Here is a 26,574-nt window from a genome sequence, read left to right as displayed (position 1 = left end):
TGGATGCTGGGAACTCCGTAAGGACCATGGGGATTATACCAAAGCTCCCAAACGGGCGGGAGAGTGCGGATGACTCTGCAGCACCGAATGAGCAAACACAAGGTCCTCCTCAGCCAGGGTATCAAACTTGTAGAACTTTGCAAAGGTGTTTGAACCCGACCAAGTAGCCGCTCGGCAAAGCTGTAAAGCCGAGACCCCTCGGGCAGCCGCCCAAGAAGAGCCCACCTTCCTTGTGGAATGGGCTTTTACTGATTTTGGATGCGGCAATCCAGCCGCAGAATGAGCCAGCTGAATCGTGATACAGATCCAGCGAGCAATAGTTTGCTTTGAAGCAGGAGCACCCAGCTTGTTGGGTGCATGCAGAATAAACAGCGAGTCAGTCTTCCTGACTCCAGCCGTTCTGGAAACATATATTTTCAAAGCCCTGACTACGTCCAGCAACTTGGAGTCCTCCAAGTCCAGAGTAGCCGCAGGCACCACAACAGGTTGGTTCAAATGAAACGATGATACCACCTTTGGGAGAAATTGGGGACGAGTCCTCATTTCTGCCCTGTCCATATGGAAGATCAGATATGGGCTTTTACATGACAAAGTCGCCAATTCCGACACACGCCTAGCCGATGCTAAGGCCAACAGCATGACCACTTTCCACATGAGATACTTTAGTTCCACGGTCTTAAGTCGCTCAAACCAGTGGGATTTCAGGAAATCCAACACAACGTTAAGATCCCAGGGTGCCACTGGTGGCACAAAAGGGGGCTGAATATGCAGCACTCCCTTAACAAACGTCCGAACCTCAGGCAGTGAAGCCAGTTCTTTTTGAAAGAAAATGGATAGGGCCGAAATCTGGACCTTTATGGACCCCAATTTTAGGCCCATAGTCACCCCTGACTGTAGGAAGTGCAGGAATCAACCCAGCTGGAATTCCTCTGTAGGGGCCGTCCTGGCCTCACACCAAGCAACATATTTTCGCCATATACGGTGATAATGCTTTGCTGTCACGTCCTTCCTAGCCTTTATCAGCGTAGGAATAACTTCATCCGGAATGCCTTTTTCCGCTAGGATCCGGCGTTCAACCGCCATGCCGTCAAACGCAGCCGCGGTAAGTCTTGGAACAGACAGGGCCCTTGTTGCAGCAGGTCCTGTCTGAGAGGCAGACGCCATGGGTCCTCTGTGCGCATTTCTTGCAGTTCCGGGTACCAAGTCCTTCTTGGCCAATCCGGAACAATGAGTATTGTTCTTATTCCTCTCTTTCTTACTATTCTCAGTACCTTGGGTATGAGAGGAAGAGGAGGAAACACATATACCGACTGGTACACCCACGGTGTCACTAGGGCGTCCACAGCTATCGCCTGAGGGTCCCGTGACCTGGCGCAATATCTTTTTAGCTTTTTGTTGAGGCGGGACGCCATCATGTCCACCTTTGGCAGTTCCCATCGCTTTGCAATCTGTGTGAAAACTTCTTGATGAAGTCCCCACTCTCCCGGGTGGAGGTCGTGTCTGCTGAGGAAGTCTGCTTCCCAGTTGTCCACTCCCGGAATGAACACTGCTGACAGTGCTTGCACGTGATTCTCCGCCCACCGAAGAATCTTTGTGGCTTCTGCCATTGCCATCCTGCTTCTTGTGCCGCCCTGGCGGTTTACATGGGCGACCGCCGTGATGTTGTCTGACTGAATCAGCACTGGCCGTTTCGAAGCAGGGGCTCTGCTTGACTCAGGGCGTTGTAAATGGCCCTTAGTTCCAATATATTTATGTGTAGAGAAGTCTCCAGACTTGACCACAGCCCTTGGAAGTTTCTTCCCTGAGTGACTGCCCCCCATCCTCCGAGGCTTGCATCCGTGGTCACCAGGACCCAGTCCTGTATGCCGAACCTGCAGCCCTCGAGAAGGTGAGCACTCTGCAGCCACCACAGAAGAGACACCCTTGCCCTTGGGGACAGGGTGATCAGCCGATGCATCTGGACATGCGATCCGGACCACTTGTCCAACAGATCCCACTGAAAGATCCTTGCATGGAACCTGCCAAAGGGAATGGCTTCGTATGAAGCCACCATCTTTCCCAGGACTCGCGTGCAGTGATGCACCGATACCTGTTTTGGTTTCAGGAGGTCCCTGACCAGAGATGCTAATTCCTGGGCCTTCTCCACCGGGAGAAACACCTTCTTCTGTTCTGTGTCCAGAATCATGCCCAGGAAAAGCAGACGCGTTGTAGGAATCAGCTGCGACTTTGGAACATTCAGAATCCAGCCGTGCTGTTGCAACACTTCCTGAGAGAGTGCTACGCTGATCAACAACTGCTCTCTGGACCTCGCCTTTATGAGGAGATCGTCCAAGTACGGGATAACTATAACTCCCTTCTTCCGAAGGAGTATCATCATTTCGGCCATTTCCTTGGTAAATATCCTCGGTGCTGTGGACAGGCCAAACGGCAACGTCTGGAACTGGTAATGACAGTCCTGTACCACAAACCTGAGGTACTCCTGGTGAAGTGGGTAAATGGGGACATGCAAGTAAGCATCCTTGATGTCCAGCGACACCATAAAATACCCCTCTTCCAGGCTTGCAATAACCGCTCTGAGCGATTCCATTTTGAACTTGAATTTCTTTATATAAGTGTTCAAGGATTTTAAATTCAGAATGGGTCTCACCGAACCGTCCGGTTTCGGTACCACAGACATTGTGGAATAGTAACCCCTTCCCTGTTGAAGGAGGGGGACCCTGATAATCACTTGCTGGAGGTACAGCTTGTGAATTGCCGCCAGTACTACCTCCCTTTCCATGGGGGAAGCTGGCAAGGCTGATTTAAGGTAAAGGCGGGGGGGGAGTCGCTTCAAAATCCAGCTTGTATCCCTGAGATACAATTTATACAGCCCAGAGATCCACCTGTGAGCGAACCCACTGGTTGCTGAAGTTTCGGAGACGCGCCCCCACCGCACCTGGCTCCGCCTGTGGAGCCCCAACGTCATGCGGTGGACTTAGTGGAAGCAGGGGAGGACTTTTGTTCCTGGGAACTGGCTGCATGGTGCTGCTTCTTACCTCTACCCCTGCCTCTGGCAAGAAAGGATGCGCCCCTGACCCTCTTGCCTTTCCGAGAACGAAAGGACTGCATTTGATAATACGGTGCTTTCTTAGGCTGTGAGGAAACCTGAGGCAAGAAAGTCGACTTTCCAGCTGTCGCTGTGGACACGAGGTCCGATAGACCGTCCCCAAACAATTCCTCACCCTTATAAGGCAAAACCTCCATGTGTTTTTTAGAATCAGCATCTCCTGTCCATTGCCGAGTCCATAAGACCCTCCTGGCAGAAATGGACATAGCATTAATTCTAGAGCCCAGCAGGCAAATGTCCCTCTGAGCATCCCGCATATATAAGACGACGTCTTTTATATGGCCCAGGGTTAGCAAAACAGTATCCCTGTCGAGGGAATCTATGTCGTCTGACAGAGTATCTGTCCATGCTGCTACAGCACTACACATCCAGGCTGAAGCAATAGCAGGTCTCAGTAGAGTACCAGAGTGTGTATACACTGACTTCAGGATAGCTTCCTGCTTTCTATCCGCAGGCTCCTTTAGGGCAGCCGTATCCTGAGACGGCAGGGCCACCTTTTTAGATAAGCGTGTCAGCGCCTTGTCCACCCTAGGGGATGTTTCCCAATGTAACCTGTCCGTTGGCGGGAAAGGGTACGCCATCAGTAACCTCTTAGAAATCACTAGTTTCTTATCAGGGGAACTCCACGCTTCTTTACATAATTCATTTAATTCATCAGATGGGGGGGAAAGTCACTGGCTGCTTTTTCTCCCCAAACATATAAACCCTCTTGGTATTAACAGGGTTAATCTCAGAAATGTGTAATACATCTTTCATTGCAATAATCATGTATCGGATGGCCTTGGTCATTTTAGACTGTAAATGTGCCTCATCATCGTCAACACTTGAGTCGGACTCCATGTCGATATCTGTGTCAACCATCTGAGATAGAGGACGTTTATGAGCCCCTGACGGTTTCTGAGTCGCCTGGGCAGGCGCGGGTGAGACCCCGGCTGTCCCAAGGCTGCAGCGTCATCAAACCTTTTATGTAAGGAGCTTACATTGTCGTTTAAGACCTTCCACATATCCATCCAATCAGGTGTCGGCCCCGACGGGGGGCGACACCACACTTATCTGCCCTTGCTCCGCCTCCACGTAACCCTCCTCATCAAACATGTCGACACAGCCGTACCGACACACCGCACACACACAGGGAATGCTCAGACTGAGGACAGGACCCCACAAAGTCCTTTGGGGAGACAGAGAGAGAGTATGCCAGCACACACCACAGCGCTATATAACACAGGGATTTTCACTTATAATAAGTGATTACCCAATAGCTGCCTTATATGTTTTATTTGCGCCTAAATTTATGTGCCCCCCCCTCTCTTTTTTACCCTTCTTGTACCTGGATACTGCAGGGGAGAGCCTGGGGAGCTGCTTCCAGCGGAGCTGTGAAGAGAAAATGGCGCTGGTGTGCTGAGGAAGAAGGCCCCGCCCCCTCAGTGGCGGGCTTCTGTCCCGCTTTCTGTGTAAAAAAATGGCGGGGGTTTTTACATATATACAGTGCCAGACTGTATATATGTATTTTTATTGCCAAAAGGTACTTCATTTGCTGCCCAGGGCGCCCCCCCCCCCCCCCCCCAGCGCCCTGCACCCTACAGTGACCGGAGTGTGTAAGTGTGCTGGGAGCAATGGCGCACAGCTGCGGTGCTGTGCGCTACCTTAAATGAAGACAGGAGTCTTCTGCCGCCGATTTCGTCATCTTCCTGCTTCTGTTCTTCTGGCTCTGCGAGGGGGACGGCGGCGCGGCTCCGGGAACGGACGATCGAGGACAGGTGCCTGTGTTCGAACCCTCTGGAGCTAATGGTGTCCAGTAGCCTAAGAAGCACAAGCTAGCTGCAAGCAGGTAGATTTGCTTCTCTCCCCTTAGTCCCACGTAGCAGTGAGTCTGTTGCCAGCAGAAGCTCACTGAAAATAAAAAACCTAATAAATACTTTCTTTACTAGTAAGCTCAGGAGAGCCCACTAGGTGCATCCAGCTCTGGCCGGGCACAGATTCTAACTGAGGTCTGGAGGAGGGGCATAGAGGGAGGAGCCAGTGCACACCAGATAGTACCTAATCTTTTCTTTAGAGTGCCCAGTCTCCTGCGGAGCCCGTCTATTCCCCATGGTCCTTACGGAGTTCCCAGCATCCACTAGGACGTCAGAGAAAGTAACACCACGTCTGGTTTTGATATATGGTCTACTAGTGTAGTGTCACTATTGCCCATTGCAGTATAAATATGGGCTGCATTGCTTTCTGGTGAGATGGAGACTGCTTTGTAGTTACTTAATGGCGGTATCACTGTTTTCTGGTCAATGTACAGTTTTATGGTTACATCTTACACTGTCAAAAATGGAGCCATATAATGTGCAATTTCATTATATGTTCTTTATAAGGTGCCTTATTATATGTGGTAGCAACACATTTAAGGCTGCATTACTAGGTGGCCACCGAGGGCTGCAAAACATGATGGTTAATAGGGCTGTATAGCTGGTGTCATGGTTTTGGTAAAAAAAAAAGGTTTGTGCTATAACTATAAAAAAAAAAGACGTGGCCCTAAAAGTTCTAGATCGTTGCTGCTGTATTTGTAATTCTAGTCTGTTTTTTTTGTTTTGTTTTTTTAAATTGATATTCTATATATAACTCTAGATTTTTCCTTGGACAAACATCATAATCATTTATCGTTTAATAGAATCAGCTGCATACAGAATAGTTTTATCTGGCATAATCATGTGTAACCATCCTCATAAATGAAAATAATTTTTACTGAGTTTGTTTTAATTAAATAGATATGATTTCTAAATAATTCCCAATAAGCAGAAGGTCTGACTGTGGGTATGCCACGCATAACTAATCTTGTTGAATTTCAATTTTAAATTGCTTTGAAGCATTACAGACTTGTCCTATAGGTGAATCTACAATTTTGATCATCAATGTGAATGTACTGTACATGAAACGGGTATGGGACTCCAGGTCGACACCGAAAAGGTCGACACACCTTAGGTCAACACCTGAAATAGGTCGACATGGAAAAAATGTAGACATGACATTTGTATGTTTTTTTGTGTCGTTTTCTTCGTAGAGTAGGGGTCATTCCGAGTTGATTGCTTGCTAGCAGTTTTTATCAGCCGTGCAAACGCTATGCCGCCGCCCACTGGGGAGTGTATTTTAGCTTAGCAGAAGTGCGAACGCATGTACAGTTTCTGAGTAGCTCTGAACCTACTCAGCGCTTGCGATCACTTCAGCCTTTTCGTGTCCAGATTTGACGTCATACACCCGCCCAGCGAACGCTTAGCCGCGCCTGCGTTTTTTCAGACACGCCTGCGTTTTTGCAAACACTCCCTGAAAACGGACATTTGACACCTAGAAACACCCCCTTTCTGTCAATCTTCTTGCGGCCGTCAGTGCGAAGGAAAACTTTGCTAGAACCTGAGCACAACCACAACGGGCTTTGTACCCGTACGTCGCGCGTGCTCATTGTGGCCCATACGCATGCGAAGAAATGCCGCTTTTTAGCCTGATCGCTGTGCTGCGAACAACGGCAGTTAGCGATCAACTCGGAATGACCCCCAGTGACCAGGAACCCCAATTAGTGCACCGTGTCCGCTCGCCATGCTTCGGGCAAGGTGCCTCGCTCCGCTGCCGCTGCGCTCGGCAAAAAGTTACTGTTCCCATTTGTAGTCCAGTGGATCGTAAAGTATGAAAAAGTTCAAAAGATGGAAAAAAAACTAATGTCGACCTTTTTCCATGTCGCCCTTATTCATGCCGACTTTTGTCCATGTCGACCTATTTCAGTTGTCAACCTAAGGTGTGTCGACCTTTTTGGTGTCGACCTGGAGTCCGGATACCATGCAACGTCCCTGTATGATTGGAACTATTGTGACTGTTGTCATTGTCATTGTTATAAAGTACCTTCTTTCATCACACTGCACACTAGTACAATACTGATGCTTCCTATGTGTATAGATGATAATTATTCACCATTATGGTAGAGAATTTATATGAGTCTACAATAATCCTCTACCAGCAACTTTTATTCTATATCTATTTTTACAGCTTAATAAATGTCTCAACTCTTCATCATGTCTGCTTAAGAAAAGTTTACAAATAATTTGCACCGAGTAAATAAATATAGTAGGGCAGATACTAGCTTTTCTTTGATGAGTATTGGAGAAGGTGGTGCATATTATACAATATATTGTAGTTATACTTTCCAATTCTCCCGCGGCAGTCAGGGAGCTATCCCAGGATAACAGACAAATTTCCTGCATCCTGACCACTTCTCAGTGAAGAAGGCAGGGACATGATATCGTGATTCACTGTGAATTGCATCATGTTTTCAGGATTCCCAGTGCAAAATACTGTAAATCTTATCATTTTGCACCAGGGGTGGGAAATGCAATGCAACTATTCACAGTTCCACAATCCCCCAACAGTTGTCCCTGGGTACTTCATCCTTTAGGATCTGTGAAGTTCCACAAAACCAGCAACTATGGATATAGTATTAATTACTGTCTGCAGGGTTGAGTACTACTGACAGCAAACATCATTCAGCACCTGCTGATAAAAGATGAGATTGATCTGTAAATGTAGCACTTGGAACCACTTACTTCTGTGTGGTGTGTATAAGCAAGACTTTTCAGATGACTGTGGGATCCTGAGTTGAAAAGATGCTAACTCAGGATGTTCAGTTCAAAATGGAATGGATGAATGAATTCCAGTTTTAGCTCTTACCTGTACTGTAGGTCGGAGGGATACAGCAGATAAAGGTGTCTTTCAGGAATAGAGCAGGTTCTATAAGCATAGTGTTGTTTCTTGCTCTATAGCTCTAAAAAGTGCTATTACACCAGGTAAAGGTACTGTATATACAATATATAGACACAGACACATCAACATCTGGCTTTCAGTTACAGCTTTGTCATAACCTCAAATAGGCACTTGATATACTAGGCAGTGCCGGACTGGGGCATGAAGGGCCCACCAGGGGAATGCAGTTGTAGGGGCCCACCTTTAGGGGTGTGGCTAGTCTCCAGAGGGTGTGTGGCCAGCTGCCACAGAGGCTTTGCTAACCATTAGAGAGTGCACAGTCTGGGCCCCTTGATAAATATATAAAGTACAGTATAATTCTAAGTAAAGTATAAGTATTATACATATGTGTAATGTATAATTTAAGTGCACAGTCTAGAACTTGATCCTTAGAGGAGGTGGTGGGGCCCCAGGCAGTGGGGCCCACCAGTGGTTTCCCCTGTACCCCTGTGGGCCAGTTCAACCCTGATACTAGGGGTAATATGATATAGTGACCAGTGTGGGAGATGGGATAGACTACCCTTAGCCAGCTAACCAGACTTAGGGGGGTAATTGTGTCGCTGAGGGGGCTATTCAATTAGCCCTTACAAGCCAGAATGCAGCTTATCAGGTATTTTGTTTCACCTGCCTCAGGCAGGCGAAGCAAAATCCCCGAAGACAGCCCCGTTTTCATCCGAAAACAAGGCTGCTTCTACTGAAAACACACGGTTTCACTGAACCTGAGTGAAAAGGATTTGATTTTCTAGTGATCTTATTGGATACGCCGAAAAAAAATATTGAAGAAACATCAGGAAAAATTGTGAAAATCAAAAGGTCAACATGGACAAAAGGTCGACATATGAAAGGTCAACACTGGAAAAGGTCCACAGGTTCATATGGTTGACATGACAGTGGTCGAAAAACATATGGTCGACACGTGTGGTTTTTTTTTCATGTTTTTGGATTTGTTCCTTCCTTGTCTATCCATGTCACAAATCATAACCTTTCGTAACTGTGTGGTGAGCGAAGCGAAGCAGAGTGAGACAATGTGCCCGAACATGGTGAGCGAAGTGAACCAACGAGTGGCACGTTTCTACAAATGGTGGTCTCAGATGACAAAACTATCCACACCAAACACAAAAATGCAAAAAAAGTGTGTCAACCATTGTCATGTCGACCTCTTGACCCTGCCAACCTTTTGTACCTTTCTACATTTTCCAGTGTCAATAAAAATAACAATAAAGGAAGGCTGCGCTGTGATGAAATATTAAAATGAACACTGTCAGAGAACAAATTCTCTATTAAGTAATTTAATAAAAAGAATTATTATAAAAACAAACATGTCATATTTAAAATAGTATAGAGTCACACACTAATTAGGTAAAATTACCCTTCACAAGCGTCTGGAGCAAGGAGATGTTATGTTGGAGTAGTCCGTTCCTATTGTTACCCCTGTATATGGAGTGTGAATCCAAACAACAGTGTCCCATAGTCAATTGAGAGTCCAGTAGGAGGTGGTAGCAATTCACCGTTAGAGGAAGATAAATTCCAATTGTCCTTTTGGGAAAGCTCCTCATGCGTTACGGTGTAGGTAATCCTCCATTTCTAAGCAACTACTGGGACCTCTCGAGGTGGGCTTAAGTTGTTGTACTCCAAGGGATGGTCCGGTTCTCTGCTCCAGTAATCCCGATTTGGTAGTTGAAGTAGCTGAAGCGTTTCGCTGCATTCAGCTTGCAGCTTTTTGAAAACGGTGAATTGCTACCACCTCCAACTGGACTCTCAATTGCCTATGGGACACTGTTGTTTGGATTCACACTCCATATACAGGGGTATCAATAGGAACTGACTACTCCAACGTAACATCTCCTTGCTCCAGACGCTTGTGAAGGGTAATTTTACCTAATTAGTGTATGAATCTATACTATTTTAAATGTGACATGTTTGTTTTTATAATAATTCTTTTTATTAAATTACTTAATAGAGAATTGCCATTTGTTCTCGGACAGTGTTCATTTTAATATTTCATCACAGCGCAGCCTTCCTTTTTTGTTATTTTTATTGTTTATTGTGGTAATGACTTCCCCTATCTCTTGAGGCAGCTGCTAAGCAAAGCACCTCACGTCGTAAGCGCCCTACTATACCTTGGTGTAATTTTTCCAGTGTCAGCCTTTTGTCCATGTTGACCATGAGACCATCGACCATATGGAGTTGACCTAATGACTGTAGACCTAATGCACGCAGATCTTCAATGCCACACCGGGCTATTACATAAGCCCATAGTCTGAATTTCTTGAATTAAGCATACACTGTATAAATTTAATACAATGAAACTATCTAACCACATCTCACTATATAGCATCCGGCCAGTACAGCTGATGTAAGTCACTGTTTATCTGTAGAAATTTTGTTTTGTGAACAGTTAAAGATAGTCACAGTATACAGAACTTTTTGGACCAACAGCTGACTACATTAGCAATAAAGCCTTTAGACTAGAACATTGATGAACTTCCACCATCATTTTTCATTATCCTTTCAGTAATAGATTTAAAATAAATCCATCTGTCACTGGACCTGGTGTGATTGGTTATTAGTGGAGTGTGACTGGAAAGAAGTATATTACACCTCTGCATCTGTCTATAGATAGTGCTGCAGAAGGACAATAAAAATGATAGATGATGATGTTGCGGCAATATACTGTGCTCTAGATTTATTGCTCTGTGCATCATCCTGCGCTTTAAAATATACTTAGAAATTATATATGTCAAATAACTTCTTTTGAACTTGACTCAAAAGAACATGACAAGCTTTTTTTCTGCCTCCATGACATTAAATCTCATTTATAGTTAATTAGCAATTTTAAATGAGAACTTAAAAGCCAAGGTTTTCTTTCCAAATAGTAACTGCAAAATGTATTTTTGTAACCTACAGTATTTATAATGTACTCCAAGCTAGAGCCTACTTTGCATTTTTTATTTTTTTTTATTTTTTTTCCAATGTTAGTAGTTTTTTTTAAATTCTATTACCTTGCAATGAAATAACACGTGTATGAGAGGAAAGACCGAATTTACAGAATATCTTGTTAGAAAAATCCACCAGGACCTGGCATTCACCGTGGGCAAACTTGCTGGTCTTATTGAAAGAGATTGTAAGATATGCTTAGAGGGTGAAGAAAAAGGGAAAGTTACACTTATTTTTCTTGTGAATCCTATTTCCACTTGTATGAATCAAAGGGGGTATGTGATTTTGCCCCCTTGTCTATTCAATTAAGGCAGTTTTCACCAGTTTTTTAGGGAAATTTTAACCAATGCCTTTTTACATTTTTTTTGTGAAAAGTCATTGTCGAAAAAAGCCTCAAATCAGCGAAAACGGCCCGTGTTTTTGCCAGTGCATGTGAGAAAACGTGGATTCGCCAATCCACGTTTTTCACTCCTGCTGAATTTTTCGCCTAGGCTAAAAAACGGCCCTGCTATTGAATAGGGCAAATCCCTATACGCCCTAAAAAATAGCGAAAAATAGGCAAAAAAAGAACCTAATTGCATACACCCCTAAACATTTCCAGATTTTGGGTCAGTATTAGGCTTTACATTTCTGTGACTACCATCTTCTACCTGTCTGACAGTACATCTACGTCAATTACCAGTTCTTAACTCTCATCAATACCAATCTGAACAGAACCATCTTCATCATTATCAATTGCCTGTGCATTGCAACTTGAACACCAGGTCAGCAGCACATTGGAGGATCAACTAATTAGCCTGCTGCAGGACAAAATGAATGGGAAAATGACGCTGATGCCACCATTATCTGTGCTAAGAAACTTGGTTTCCTTACAAAAGTGCGTAGCAGTTTTCAAATATTCTCTATCAGTTGTAATTGCCTTGGGAGAAAAAAATATATTTCTCTCAATTTTCCCATGTATCATAGCAGCATGATCCCTGTTAGCTTTTCTTTGATCCTGCAGACTCTCCAACCTAGCTACCGTAGAATTCCATCTATTTGCAAGATCACACGTGAAAATATGTTGTTACAAATTGTTTCAACTGTGTAATGTGTTTAGAGCATTTCTTGAGCCATAAATAAATTCCCTGAGAGTTGTAGTTGGATAATTGTCTGGACTTTACTCTGTATCTTCCCTGGGTGCGCTCATAAAGCTCCTTCGGCTTTCCCCTCCCGCCCAATCTGGTCGGCCAACAACTGTCGCCTCTCCTCTATCCTGGTCACTGCATCCCATGCTCGAAGCCAAGATTTTACCCATGCTGACCCCCTTCACTGGAATGAGCTTCCTCGTTCTATTAGACTCTCCCCGACCTTGCAAAGCTTCAAATGGGCACTGAAAACCAACCTGTTCCTCAAAGCGTACCTTTCTACATAACCTAGTTTTTAGGACCACTCTCCCAATCTCCTGCCTCATGCCTTGGTCATCTATGCCTCGCTTACTACCTACTATCAGGCTGCCTTTTGCTTGCTTGCACCTCATGTCACCTGTCTCACCCTAGATTGTAAACTCCTTGGAGCAGGGCCCTCTTCCCTCCTGTTCCCACAATCCTCTTCTCTCACACTTTAATTACAGCCTACGTAGTGAATATCTATACCTGCATCTCCTCTCGCTCATTACTGTTTATCTCTTCCAGTGTCTGCCTGCCCCCAGTAGTATGACGTCTACGCGTTTGCTTCCTTTCATCTCGGCTGTAGTGTGTACTGAAAATTGTGTTACTAATTGTTACCTGTGCTCTGTTTTAGTTTTTCTGTTACTGTAATGATAAATTCTGTGTACCCTGTATTGTTCTAATGTCTGCCATATGTACGGCGCTGCAAAACACTTGTGGCGCCCTAAGAGTAAAATGTAATAATAATATCTTTCTGCATACAGCAAGCTTCCTAGTTATCATATTGCTGACACCAAACCTACCATGTGTCTATCTCACCTCCGGGGATAGAGAGGTCCAGATGTGAAGGGCTGGAGTGTGGGATACTGTGAATTGCATCATTGTGTACCTGCCTCCTGCAGCATAATGCAGTGGATCACAGCATTACATTGCAGGTGGGAGAAGCATGAAGACAAAATTAACATTGTATCATGCCCCCCCCCCCCTCCCCCTTCCCTCTACTTCCACCATCCACCTCACTTGGGAAGTTGGATACTGGCTCTGTAGCCAGGAGAACTCCTCCAAATTCAGGAGCCTCACGGAAACGCCATTGGAGTAGGCAAGCATGCCTGACACATAAGCCCTGACACTGCCATCATAATTCACAAAACAAATTGGTGTCTGTATCAGGAGACTGGACTGAACCCTAAATATGGTGAGCAGGAAATCAGTATACACACAGAGTAGCTTATTTTCTAGTGTGCCTGTCTCACAGATGGTGTTGAATGGGGATATAAAGAAGAGCTGTTACTATGCAGCCTCTCTGTTCATAGTTGAAGCCCTAATTTCATACATTGTCAGATATCATATTTCCAATCTTTAGTTTTATAGGGCGCATGCAGTGATCATTGTCGTTATCCTTGCAAACAGGAGGTTAGTTAGCTCTGCTGTGCTTGATTTTTGGTCAAAGCTGATTAAACATGAGTTGGTTTAACAATGCTCCCCATCTTTTCCTAACCAATAGAAATTAAGATGATGACAACAACAACAACAACAACAACAACAACAACAGTGATGATGGTATGACTGATAGTAAAGAACTTCTTGACCTTCTCTTTGGACACTCTAAAATAACTCAGTGAGCATCAAAAGACATATTCTAACCCCACTATGCTGTCTCTAGCACATATCAGTTGAGATTTGAACCTGTGCACTAACACATTTAGGGGTCTATGTACTAAGGCTTGGAGAAAAATAAAGTGGACAGAGATAAAGTAGCTCCTAATTGATATGTTTACAGGCTGTGTTTGAAAAATTATAGTTAGGAATTGATTGGTTGGTACTTTATCTCCATCCATTTTTATATCTCTCCAAGGCTTAGGGGATCTATGTACTAAGCCTTGGAGAGAAGTAAAGTGGACGGGGATAAAGTACCAACCAACCGACCAGCTCCTGCCTTTTTCAAACACAGCCTGTAATATGGCAGTTAGGAGCTGATTGGCTGGTACTTTATCTCTCTACTTTATCTGTCTCCAAGGTTTAGTACATAAATCCCATAGTGCTGTACATAGACGCCTTAGAATGTGACAAAACTTTGTCAGTAGCAATATATATATAGCTGACTTGAAAAATAATTTTATCTACAGAGCTTACCATCTCTACTTTGCGCCAGCCATCAATTTACAGAAGGATACACAAGTGAAAACTTCAGCTACATATTACTGTTACTGGTTTGGAATTTTTCTGTGGAATTACTCAATATATTGATATGAAAGTTGTAACAAAATAAGGAAACTCTTTAATAAAGAGAATGACGTAAATTTACAAGTTTTATTGTCATCTGTACTGCTAAGGTGGTACAGACATAGTCCCAGATTTATCAAGCCTTGGAGAATTGTACGGTGATAAGGAACCAACCAGCTCCTATCTGCCATGTTATAGGTTGTGTTTGAAAGAAAAAAAAGTCAGTTTATCACCATGCAATTTATCACTCTCCAAGGTTTGATAAATCTGGGCCATACTTTCCAAATTTCATTCTAGGGGCAGAGTTTTGGCACAATGAAGACTTTTCTGATTGGATTGAGGTGGAGCTTGAGCAGCTCTGAAGTGGAGCCTCTTTTGTCCCTATTTGGCTTTTGTGATAAAAAATATAACGAATAAAATGTAATGTGTGACTTTATTTTATTTCACTGAGACTGCTGCGCTTGCCACGTGCACTTTATAAAGTTATGATTCTGAATAGAGCTGGGTAAGGGTTTTATTCTGGATAGAGAAAGATGGAACAATATTGCACTATGATTTATCCGTCGGCTGAAGCAAGGTGCATGGCAAATCTTGGCTTTTATTTCTTGGGCTCCCTGAGCTTCTTTCCTGCAACCGTCATCATAATTACAGTCACTGTTTATACATTCATAGCAGAAAGAATATAAATCATGCAAATTATGCTTAATGTGCATCTCTCCAGAGAGAAGAAACTAGAAATAGTAATTAATTTAAGGAAGATTCTCAGTTGCAATGAATCCTTGTGTTTTCACTTTGCAGGTTAAAACACATTACCAATAAAAGCAATGAAAGTTATGGAAGTATGCTAGGCTTTCTGGACGCTAGATTGTCATGTTGTTAGACTATGCTGCTAATCATTTTGATGTATAGTATCCTTATGTCTTCCCAGCTTTAAGTCAATTAGCTGTCAAGTAGCCATCTGCATTTAGGTTGAGGAATGCCGATTTTGGACAGTTTGCATCAGCCATCTGTCATCTTCTTCATCTTATTTTGGAGATGATCTTCTCTATAATTAAATAACAAAGAAATGGTTAAAAGAAACACTAATTTAATTTTCTTAACATACAAAACTAATAATAACAATCAGAGATACAGGTGAAAGTTTCCATATATTGACATTTTATTTTCATTTATTATGCAACTAATGGTGGGTATACACTGCACAATATATCTGCAAATATATCAAAAGCCAGATCGGGCAGTGTGTTGTGCATACACAGCGCCCGATCCGTTGTGACTGATGTCACAAACTGGGCGGGCATTTACATGCGCCCGCCCAGTTCAGCTGTCAATCACCACCGGCTGCTGCTACATGTGTACAGGCGGTCGGCTGACCGCCCGTACACACACAATGATGTATACTACCAATATACTGTATCTGTAGATATACAGTACTGGTCATTGTGTGTGCTGAAGGGCAGACGCGATATGTCTGTGAAAGACGGCGTTCACTGACATATCGTTGGTACACACTGGCCAAAGGCCCAGCGATATATATAGACAACAGATATTTGTTGAATACACCGTTGGCGCTCCCACCCTTAGAACAAAAGTCACGTGATAGTCTTGATAGATAGTCCCAAAATGAATCCTATGTTTCACTTGAAAAATTCTTCTTTCTAGATCAGAATCAGAATCAGCTTTATTGGCCAGGTGTACTCACGTACACTAGGAATTCTTTGTGGTACAATGTTAGTTCTTCTCCCAAAATTAATTAAAGATTTTTCCTTGTGCGGAGATATTCGTCATAGAAAGAAGAAATAGCACATATAGTGTAGTAATTCGAATAAAAAGTGGGTTTATTAAATTAAAGTACATAAAATGCTCATATCCAATAAAAGTGACAAATTCACTCTATAGTAAAATTGGAACCGTACCGTGTCGGACTCCCAGCATGGAGCAATGAAAAGAGTAAAATTGGAAGGTTCCGGAATTCCTCACTCCTCCCTTCATGCAAAACACCAGCCGCAGGACCTGGTAGGGTTCTCCTATTGTTCTGAATGCAGGTAGATGGATCATTCAGTACCGCCAACGCGTTTCGAGTTGTATATAACTCTTCTTCAGGGCAGAATGATCCATACCTGCACATATCCTCTTTTTATACAGCATTTGACCCGGAAGTGAAGGCGTGCTTCCTGTTGATTACTATTCAGGAGGTCATTAAAAATTGTTATCATTACTTATTACTTATTTCTTAATGCCTGTAACACTTAAAATATAATGCTTATATTATAAAATATTGTAAAATGGACACGTCAATAAAATTAAATTCCAATCTGCTTCCTGTGTGATGCCAATTCGATCATGTATTATTTCTAAAAAAACGATGCTTAATAAAGAGATTACCACATCCATCACTAAATAAGTGATAAATTGACCAAATAGACAGATTCAAGTGAAAATATGTCTCTGTCTCGGCAGAGTTTTGTTGGAAACGCTTTGCGTTCCATTCACGGCCGCACCCGGAAGTGCCGTGCGTTCCACCGCCGAAGATGCATACGCACCTCCGGGAGCGGCGCGACTGGTTTGCGCTTCACTTCTCTGCGTTCCAGCGATGTGGGGCAGCTACCTAATACCTAGAATGGTTCCCTAATATGGCGGCCATGATGGATAAGATCCTACCAATACATATTCAAAGTGCAAATAGATAAATAAATAAGCATGAATAATAAAACATATTAAGAAACCAGCAGATGCAGATACAATTTTAAAAGTCATAGTTTTACAGTTTGCATGAATTATTCATTTTTTTCATTACAACCCTTAGTAATTAAAAATAAATCCTATATTAAGGACACTATGGATATTATCAACAAATTAGAGAACATCACAGTTAGTGATTCCACGATTTTAACAACTGCAGACGTGACATCACTCTATACAGTCATAGAGCATGAGAAAGGTATAGAGGCCATTGACTGGTTTTTGAACCAATCAAATACACCAACCAAGACAAGAGATTTCATCATAGAAGGAATCACCTTCATTCTAAAAAATAATTATTTCTTCTTTGAAGGAAATTATTACCTTCAGCTAGTGGGAACTGCTATGGGGACCAAGTTCGCGCCTAGTTACGCTAACCTCTTCATGGCACACTGGGAGTACACCCATGTGTGGGGTAGTGTGGCTGAGGCGTCGAACTTGGTCCTCTGGAAGAGATTTATCGACGATATCATATTCCTATGGGAAGGTCCTGAAGAAGCCTTGATATCTTTCTGTAATGAATTAAATATGACCAGTGTTGGTATCAACTTGACCTTCAATAAAAGTCGAGAAGAAATAAATTTCTTAGATTTAACCATCTACAAAGCAGAAAACAGCCTTTACACTAAAGGATATATTAAACCAACAGATTCCCAACAGTATATCAGTAAACAAAGCCAGCATCACCCAAATTGGACTAAAGGAATTCCAAAAAGCCAACTGATACGAATAAAAAGGAATTGCAATGATCCAGCAGAGTGCAAGAAACAGAGTGAAGCCATGCTTAACAATTTTCGCTCACAAGGGTATACGGAACAAGAATTGAAAAAGGCATATGAAGAAGTAACCAAAATCAATAGAAGTGATTTATTACACAAAAATAAAACAATCACTAAAAAAGAAGACAACTTTAATGTTGCCTTCGTCATGACATTTGGAGCAGACCATAAAAGAATTGAGTCCATCATAAAAACTCATTGGTGTGTCCTTATAAAGGACCCAATATTAAAAGATATAATCCCTGATGTTCCTAAATTCATTTACAAGAAATCACATGATTTAAAAAATAAGCTAGTAAAAAGCTCATTACCAATTCAACAGAACAATCCAATAAGATCAGAGGGTTTTTATCGCTGTGGCAGTTGCATGATGTGCAAGACGGTCAAAGCAAATAAATCAAAAATATCAAGTTTTAAAGTAAATAATAAAGAATATAAAATCACGAATTTTATAACCTGCCATACCAATAATGTTATCTACCTTATTGAATGTGAATGTGGGCTATTTTATGTAGGCCGTACATCCCGAGCATTAAAAACACGCATGGGAGAGCATGTGAGAAATATCACAAAGGGATTAGAATCACATAATTTATCCAATCACTTTAAACTTAAACATCATTGCAAAGTGCATGCCATCAAACAGTTTATAGGAATCCAACATGTAAAAATTAATTGGAAAGATAGGGATTCTGAGAGTTTATTAGCAAAAGCAGAAATGAAATGGATTTTTAATTTAAAAACTATTGCCCCTGAGGGACTCAACAAGGAATTTGAAATAAAATGGTTCCTTTAAAAATACTTTATGCACATTATGAATATTTCATGCAAACTGTAAAACTATGACTTTTAAAATTGTATCTGCATCTGCTGGTTTCTTAATATGTTTTATTATTCATGCTTATTTATTTATCTATTTGCACTTTGAATATATATATTGGTAGGATCTTATCCATCATGGCCGCCATATTAGGGAACCATTCTAGGTATTAGGAAGCTGCCCCACATCGTTGGAACGCAGAGAAGTGAAGCGCAAACCAGTCGCGCCGCTCCCGGAGGTGCGTATGCATCTTCGGCGGTGGAACGCACGGCACTTCCGGGTGCGGCTGTGAATGGAATGCAAAGCGTTTCCAACAAAACTCTGCCGAGACAGAGACATATTTTCACTTGAATCTGTCTATTTGGTCAATTTATCACTTATTTAGTGATGGATGTGGTAATCCCTTTATTAAGCATCATTTTTTTAGAAATAATACATGATCGAATTGGCATCACACAGGAAGCAGATTGGAATTTAATTTTATTGACGTGTCCATTTTACAATATTTTATAATATAAGCATTATATTTTAAGTGTTACAGGCATTAATAAATAAGTAATAAGTAATGATAACAATTTTTAATGACCTTCTGAATAGTAATCAACAGGAAGCACGCCTTCACTTCCGGGTCAAATGCTGTATAAAAAGAGGATATGTGCAGGTATGGATCATTCTGCCCTGAGGAAGAGTTATATACAACTCGAAACGCGTTGGCGGTACTGAATGATCCATCTACCTGCATTCAGAACAATAGGAGAACCCTACCAGGTCCTGCGGCCGGTGTTTTGCATGAAGGGAGGAGGAAGGAATTCCGGAACCTTCCAATTTTACTCTTTTCATTGCTCCATGCTGGGAGCCCGACACGGTACGGTTCCAATTTTACTATAGAGTGAATTTGTCACTTTTATTGGATATGAGCATTTTATGTACTTTAATTTAATAAACCCACTTTTTATTCGAATTACTACACTATATGTGCTATTTCTTCTTTCTATGACGAATATCTCCGCACAAGGAAAAATCTTGAATTAATTTTGGGAGAAGAACTAACATCTAGAAAGAAGAATTTTTCAAGTGAAACATAGGATTCATTTTATGACTATCTATCAAGACTATCACGTGACTTTTGTTCTAAGGGTGGGAGCGCCAACGGTGTATTCAACAAATATCTGTTGTCTATTAGTCATTCAGGTGATTGGGAGTCACCAGAATACACCCAGGCTGCTTCCGTCTCCACCAAGCGCTATTCTCTGTTCCATTTACATCTTGCTTTCAGCGATATATATAGGCTGTTCTATTGATATATATCAGCCAGTGTGCACCCAGCATTAGTCACCCTTGCCTACTCTCCTGGAAAATATGGGAGGTTAAATTGGGGTCATCCCCCTGGAAAAGCAGAGCACCATCCTGTATCCTACTCATTGTCCTTGTAGAATGGGTGAGGCAAGAGTGCTAGGGTGCTATTCTTAGCGAATCGGTTTATCAAGATGCTTGCCCCAGTTGCTGAGATGCTGTGAATTCCAGGAAGGCTGAAAACGTTGAGGACCTCGGCCGAAAAGAATACTAACCACTGTTATTCTCTGCAAATTAATTCAGTTTGTATGACTAGAGACTATCTTCTCACCTGCCTATGGGCAAGAATAGTAGGGGTATAGCTAATAATAGTAGTGGTGTAACTATTGGAATTCACTGTACATCTGAAAATCAAGAAGTGACAAACTGTTCACTTTGATATTTATGCTTTAGAATAATAGTTCCTGCTAATAATAAATGCAGCATTTCCCAATCACTCGCCCTTTGTATTGAACTTTTACTGGTTCATTTCAGGACAAACACAATAAAAAATAGAGAAAATCATGGGGTTCTCCTATTTTCAGTAGGTTATTTACAATATGATTTTTTTTTAAAGGTAAAAATAGTAATTTCAGTGTACTTAATTATAATTGTATCAGAGTCATTCAGCATCTTGGTAACGACTTTCACCCTCAAACCGGACCAACATTCCTATACTGTAGTATGTTGCAAATGCTGTATGTCAAAAATTATTTTCTTTTCAAGTTTGTTAGTGTAACTGTAAGTTATCTCTGGATGGTGTAATGACCAGGGCAAGATTAACAATGGTGCAGATAGAGCTACAGTACAATACATAGTCCCTGTATTCAAGGTAAACTTGCTTTAGTTTTAAGTGGGGCAGGCTTAAAACTAAAGTTACACTGGTGATAATATTAACATGCTAACACGCATTTGCCAGCTTTTTTTTATCTCCTCTCCTGGAGAAGTCCAGAGAGGAGATGCTTCTGACAGCTTTGGGGGCGGGTCTCTACATCATGGGGTGATTTGCATGAGTTTAGCCCCGCCCAACTATATAATCCTCCCCACTTCACTAGGAAGTGGGTGGGATGTGGGAGATTCAACTACTCTTTCGGGGGTGTGGGGCACTACCCGAAGATCTGGAGTTTCCCGCAACAATTGGGAGAGTAGATAAGTATATGATAACATAATCTATAAACATAATGATAACATGATGATTAATATTATATGAAATAATTTATGTTTCACATCATTGTTTATTGGTTAACTGGCTTGAATAATAAAAAGAAAATATTTAACTAAATTATCATATAATGAAATAATATTGTTATGTTTCACTTTTGTACACACTATGGGCCTAATTCAGATCTGATTGTAGCATGGTCAAAACCATGTGCACTGCATGTGGGGCAGATATAACATGTGCAGAGAGAGTTAGATTTTGGGTGGGTTATATTGTTTCTGTGCAGGGTAAATACTGGCTGCTTTATTTTCACACTGCAATTTAGATTTCAGTTTGAACACACCCCTCCCAAACCTACCTCTCTCTGCACATGTTATATCTGCCCCTCCTGCAGTGCACGTGGTTTTGCCCAACTGCTAACAAATTTGATGCTGTGATCAGGTCTGAATTAGGCCCTGTTTTGTTCATACGTTTGTAAATCCAGTCATCAGGACACAGAGACATGTGAGTTCACTGCTGTGCTGTTTATTTCATCCAACTCCAGGCACACTGCACACTGGACCACCCACTTCCCAGCATCCCCCTGGTCCTAGGGACCATCACTGAAGATTCAGGCTTACACCTATTAGTAAGGGAGTGTCTACAAATATTAATACACTAAAATCACGTCCTCTTTTCTTTAAAGATAAGCCCTGTACGCTTCAATGCAACAATTAACAACGTCATATTAAGAACATCATCTAACACGTTTCAATGAGTCTCTCAGGTCTGCGTATTTCCCTTTTGGGTCTTTCATACACAGTCTGTGTTTCATCGACCATGTTGGACCTTTCTAGAATCGTGGTTTGTTCACCATTATCAGGATCATCATACATGTCAGATGAAGGGTCTTCTTCAGTCATGTTGTCTTCATTATGGTTAGGTTGAGATCTTAAATCCACCCGATTTCTTCTTACTTCCGTTCCACGCTCTGTACGTATAGTATAAGATCTTGGTGCTACTTGTGCTTGCACAATACCTTTCTGCCCCCAAATACCTTTCTCGTGTTCTCTGAGACGGACTTGGTCACCCGATTTTAGATCAGATAAGCTTTTTGCTCGCCTGTCATGGAACAGTTTCTGTTTCGCCTGTTGACGTTCCTTACTCAGTCTGACCAACGCTGAGTTATGTGTATTAAGCAGTTCATCATGTATCGGGAGATTTGCTCTAATCCTCCTTCCCATCAGCATTTGTGCAGGAGAAAGTCCATTCTGTAAAGGTGTACTGCGGTAGATTAAAAGACTTTTGTAGAAATCTTCTTTACCTTCTTGAGCTTTTTTCATGAGACTCTTTACAGTTTTTACTGAACTTTCCACCAACCCATTTGAGCGTGGATAGTGGGGACTTGACGTAGTATGGACAAATTCCCACTCATCAGCAAATTGTCTAAATTCAGCACTGGAAAACTGAGGACCATTGTCAGTGAACACTTCCATAGGAACACCATGCCTTGCAAAGATTGACTTCATGCAATTGATTACGGCTTTACTAGTAGTTGTATGTAGTGTCTTCACCTCAGGGTAGTTAGAGTAATAATCAGTAACGACAATGTACATTTTCCCATTACAATCAAACAAATCTGCGCCAACTTTCTGGTACGGTCTCTCTGGCACTGCATGAGGACTCAGTGGCTCGACTTGTTGTTTCGGTCTATACGTAAGACATAATTCACATGTAGCTGTAGTCTGTGCTATGTCTTGGTTCATTCTTAGCCAATACATAACTTCACGCGCTCTCCGCTTACATTTTTCTTCTCCTAAGTGGCCTTCATGTATCTTGCACAGCATAGTTTTTCTTAGTCGTGCAGGTATGACAAACCTATTGCCTTTGTAAATAATACCAGCGACAACTGTAAGGTCACTGCGGTACATCCAATAATCATGGATAGACAGCGGGCACGCATGTTTTTCTGCTGGCCAACCTTTCAGAATGATATCTTTCAACACTTTCATTGTGTCATCTGTCTCAGTTTCTTTCCTTATCTGTTCTTGTCTTGCAAGAGACACTGGTAGAGAAGCTACGATCAAATTAACATAGGCTTCTATCTCTTCATCCATCAGACTTTTGGAACCTTCACTTTTGTCCACAGCACGAGAAAGTGTATCAGCAATGTACATGTATTTGCCGGGACAGTACAGCAAGTGTACATCATATTTCTGTAGTCTGATAAGCAATCGTTGAATTCTCATGGGACAGTCATGTAATGATTTAGTCATGATAGCTATCAATGGCTTGTGGTCAGTTTCCACTGTAAATGTTTGACCATACACAAACTGATGAAATCACTCACATGCATATGTGATTGCTAGAAGTTCTTTTTCTATCTGAGCATACCATGTTTCAGCACTTGTCAGTGCTCTTGATGCATAGATTACTGGTTGCCATGTATCCTCATGTTCTTGTAACAGCACTGAGCCTAGGCCAAATTGCGAAGCATCTGCTGAAATTCTTATTCTTTTCGCAGGCTCAAAGAATTTTAGCACTGGTTGCTCTGTAATGATCTGTTTCAAGTTTTGCCAACTTTCTTCTTGTTCATATGACCACATTCACTCGTTATCTTTGTCCAACAAACATCTAAGAGAGGCTGTTCGTTCAGAGAGTTGAGAAATAAACTTTCCTAAGTTTAAGTAATCATTCCTAGGAACCTTCTGACGTCGTCTTTGTTGTTAGGACGTTCCATGTTCACTATGGCTGATATTTTCCTTGGGTCTAGTTTTACACCTTGATCCGAGACCACGTCGCCCATAAAGGAAAGTGTATTCACGCCAAATTCACATTTGTCCTTGTTTAGCTTTAGATTCACTTTCTTGACAAGTTCCATTACTTGTTTCAATCTAGAATCATGTTCTTCCTTTGTAGATCCCAAGACAATAATGTCATCCATCATTGTTTCAACACCTGGAATATGTTCAAAAATCATGTGTATCTTTTTGTGATATACTTCTGGAGCAGACAATATTCCATATGGTAGTCGAAGAAATCTGTATCGACCTTCTGGTGTATTAAATGTAAAAAGCTTTGAGCTGGCCTCATCTAGCTTCATTTGCCAGAATCCTGAAGATGGGTCCAATTTACTGAACCATTTTGCTCTCGCAAATTGCGACATGATTTCATCTCTGGTTGGTAGTTTGAAATGTTCTCGTTTAATAGCTTTGTTTAAATCTCTGGGGTCTAGACATATTCGGAGTTGTCCATTTTCTTTTCAACAATTACTAAGGAGCTTACCCATTCAGTAGGCTCATCAACTTTCTGTATCACACCCAAGGCTTCCATGCGATTTAACTCTTGTTTCAGTTTTTCTCTCAGCGCAAATGGCACTTTTCTACAGGGGTGTATCACTGAAGAAACTTGCGTGTCTATATTTATTTTATGCTCTCCAGGCAAACAACCTAGACCTTCAAACAAGTCTCTGTATTCTGTAAACATCGATTTGCAGTCATCTTCTACTTGTGATTTCACCATAAAAACTTTCTTTAGCAAGCTTAGTTTCTCACAGGAACTTAATCCTAGAATCGGTTGCACATTTTTATCCACAATCAGTAGAGATGTTTTAAACTGTTGTCCCTTATATTTCAGTGTCACTAAGCATGTACCTTTCACAGGAATTTCCTCCCCAGTGTACCCTGTAACTTTCACTTTGGCTGGGTGAATTTTAGATTTTACTCTAAAAGTCTTATAGTCTTGAAACGATATTAAATTCACCTGCGCACCAGTATCAAGCTTAAAGGGAATGACAATCTCGTTCACAGTTAAAGGGACAATCCATTCTTTCTTATCTGCACTGCAAAGTTCAATGCAATCCACAAAGAATTCATCTGTTTGTTTAACAGCATGCACTTTGGTTGTTTTACTTTTACTTTTACAGCATTTGGCAAAGTGATTAAGTCTACCACATTTCATGCAGGTTTTACCATAAATGGGGCACATTTTACGATTGTGAGCATTTCCACATCTACTACACATTTCTTTATTAGACTGTGGATTAGACTGCTTAATTCTTGAGAATGGAGGTTTGCATGGCTCTGTATTCTGCACTACATGAACATCAGCATCAACTTCCTTGTGTAACTCCAAGCAAAAAAAGCGCTAAGCTTCAATGTGTGTCCTTGTGTAACCTTTTGGCTTGAAATCTAGTTATTTCTGCAGATCTACACATAGTCACTGCCTTTTCTAGTGTTAAGTCTTGCTCTCTCAGCAGTATCTCTCTGAGTCCATTATCAGGTATTCCACAGACAATACGATCTCTAAACAATGAATCCTTTAAATCACCAAACTCACAGGTTTTACTGAGTGATTGCAGCTCTGTAACATACTGATCAAATCCATCTACAGACTTCTGATCACATGTGAAAAACTTATATCTTCCATATGTCACATTTTTCCTTGGCACAAAGTAATCTTCAAACTTTTGCATTATAGAAGATAGCACCATATTCTGCCCCTCAGCAAACTGAAAACTATTATAAATGTCCAGCACATCCTCTCCTATCACATGGAGGAAAATGGATGCCTTCGTTTTGTCAGTCTCTGAATCAGCTCCACATGCAGCAAGATATATATTAAACCTTTGCTTAGATCTTTTCCAGTTTTCAGACAAGTTACCAGACATCAGCATGCCGGTTGGAGGAGCTAGTTTATTCATGGTTACTCACTGTTTGAAGATAGCAGCACATGTCAGGCTTTGCAGACACTATCACAGCCTTACAGACTTCTGCAAGATTCTGTCACACTCTGAAAGCACTAGCAGTCCAAGTTAAACTTCTTCTGACACCATGTTTTGTTCATACGTTTGTAAATCCAGTCATCAGTACACAGAGACATGTGAGTTCACTGCTGTGCTGTTTATTTCATCCAACTCCAGGCACACTGCACACTGGACCACCCACTTCCCAGCATCTCCCTGGTCCTAGGGACCATCACTGAAGATTCAGGCTTACACCTATTAGTAAGGGAGTGTCTACAAATATTATTACACTAACATCACAGGCCCCATGGGTGATTCTGAAGTGGATGACGTTGCAATGCAAGTGACCTTGGTCTCCACTGTCAGAGCAATCCCTGACACCGACACTACTGTTAGCCATCCCCCCAGTTACAACCCAGAAACTCCCATGCAATTTCAATCTGTGTCTCCTGGCGGTAAACATCAGAACGCATGAGCAGCTGTCTAGGAGCAATCAATTGTCTGAGGTTATCTTCTTAAAAACATAACATTGTAATTTAGTTACATTGCTACAAACACATATTGTATATTGTTATATATAAACCAATGGAAAGTTACCCAAGAAATATAAAGGTACATAAGAAATTTGTTCCGAGAAGTTTATGTTGTTCTTATAAGATAGCTTAGAATTTAGGAAGTCTTCTGAGATTTGGAAAGATTGGTTTGTGTCCATCTAAGACCAGCAACTGTTCAAATTAATTCTTCACATTGATTTCCTAAACAATTTTTCTGCACCGCAGGATATCTGAGAGCTTGAGAAATTGTACTTTACACATCTTCAAAGACAGTATAC

General features: G+C 41.7%; 1 protein-coding gene across 2 annotated transcripts in view; it reads left to right on the top strand.

Annotated features, from left to right (window-relative positions):
• Window positions 1-26,574, top strand: part of SYNDIG1 (synapse differentiation inducing 1) — a 624,247-nt gene that overhangs the window by 216,156 nt on the left and 381,517 nt on the right. The gene's annotated exons all lie outside the window — the stretch shown is intronic.

This window comes from Pseudophryne corroboree, chromosome 4 (assembly GCF_028390025.1).
Source record: "Pseudophryne corroboree isolate aPseCor3 chromosome 4, aPseCor3.hap2, whole genome shotgun sequence".
Taxonomy (NCBI): Eukaryota; Metazoa; Chordata; class Amphibia; order Anura; family Myobatrachidae; genus Pseudophryne; species Pseudophryne corroboree.
The sequence above is the reverse complement of the archived record's forward strand: the minus strand, read 5'-3'. Positions and strand labels throughout refer to the sequence as shown.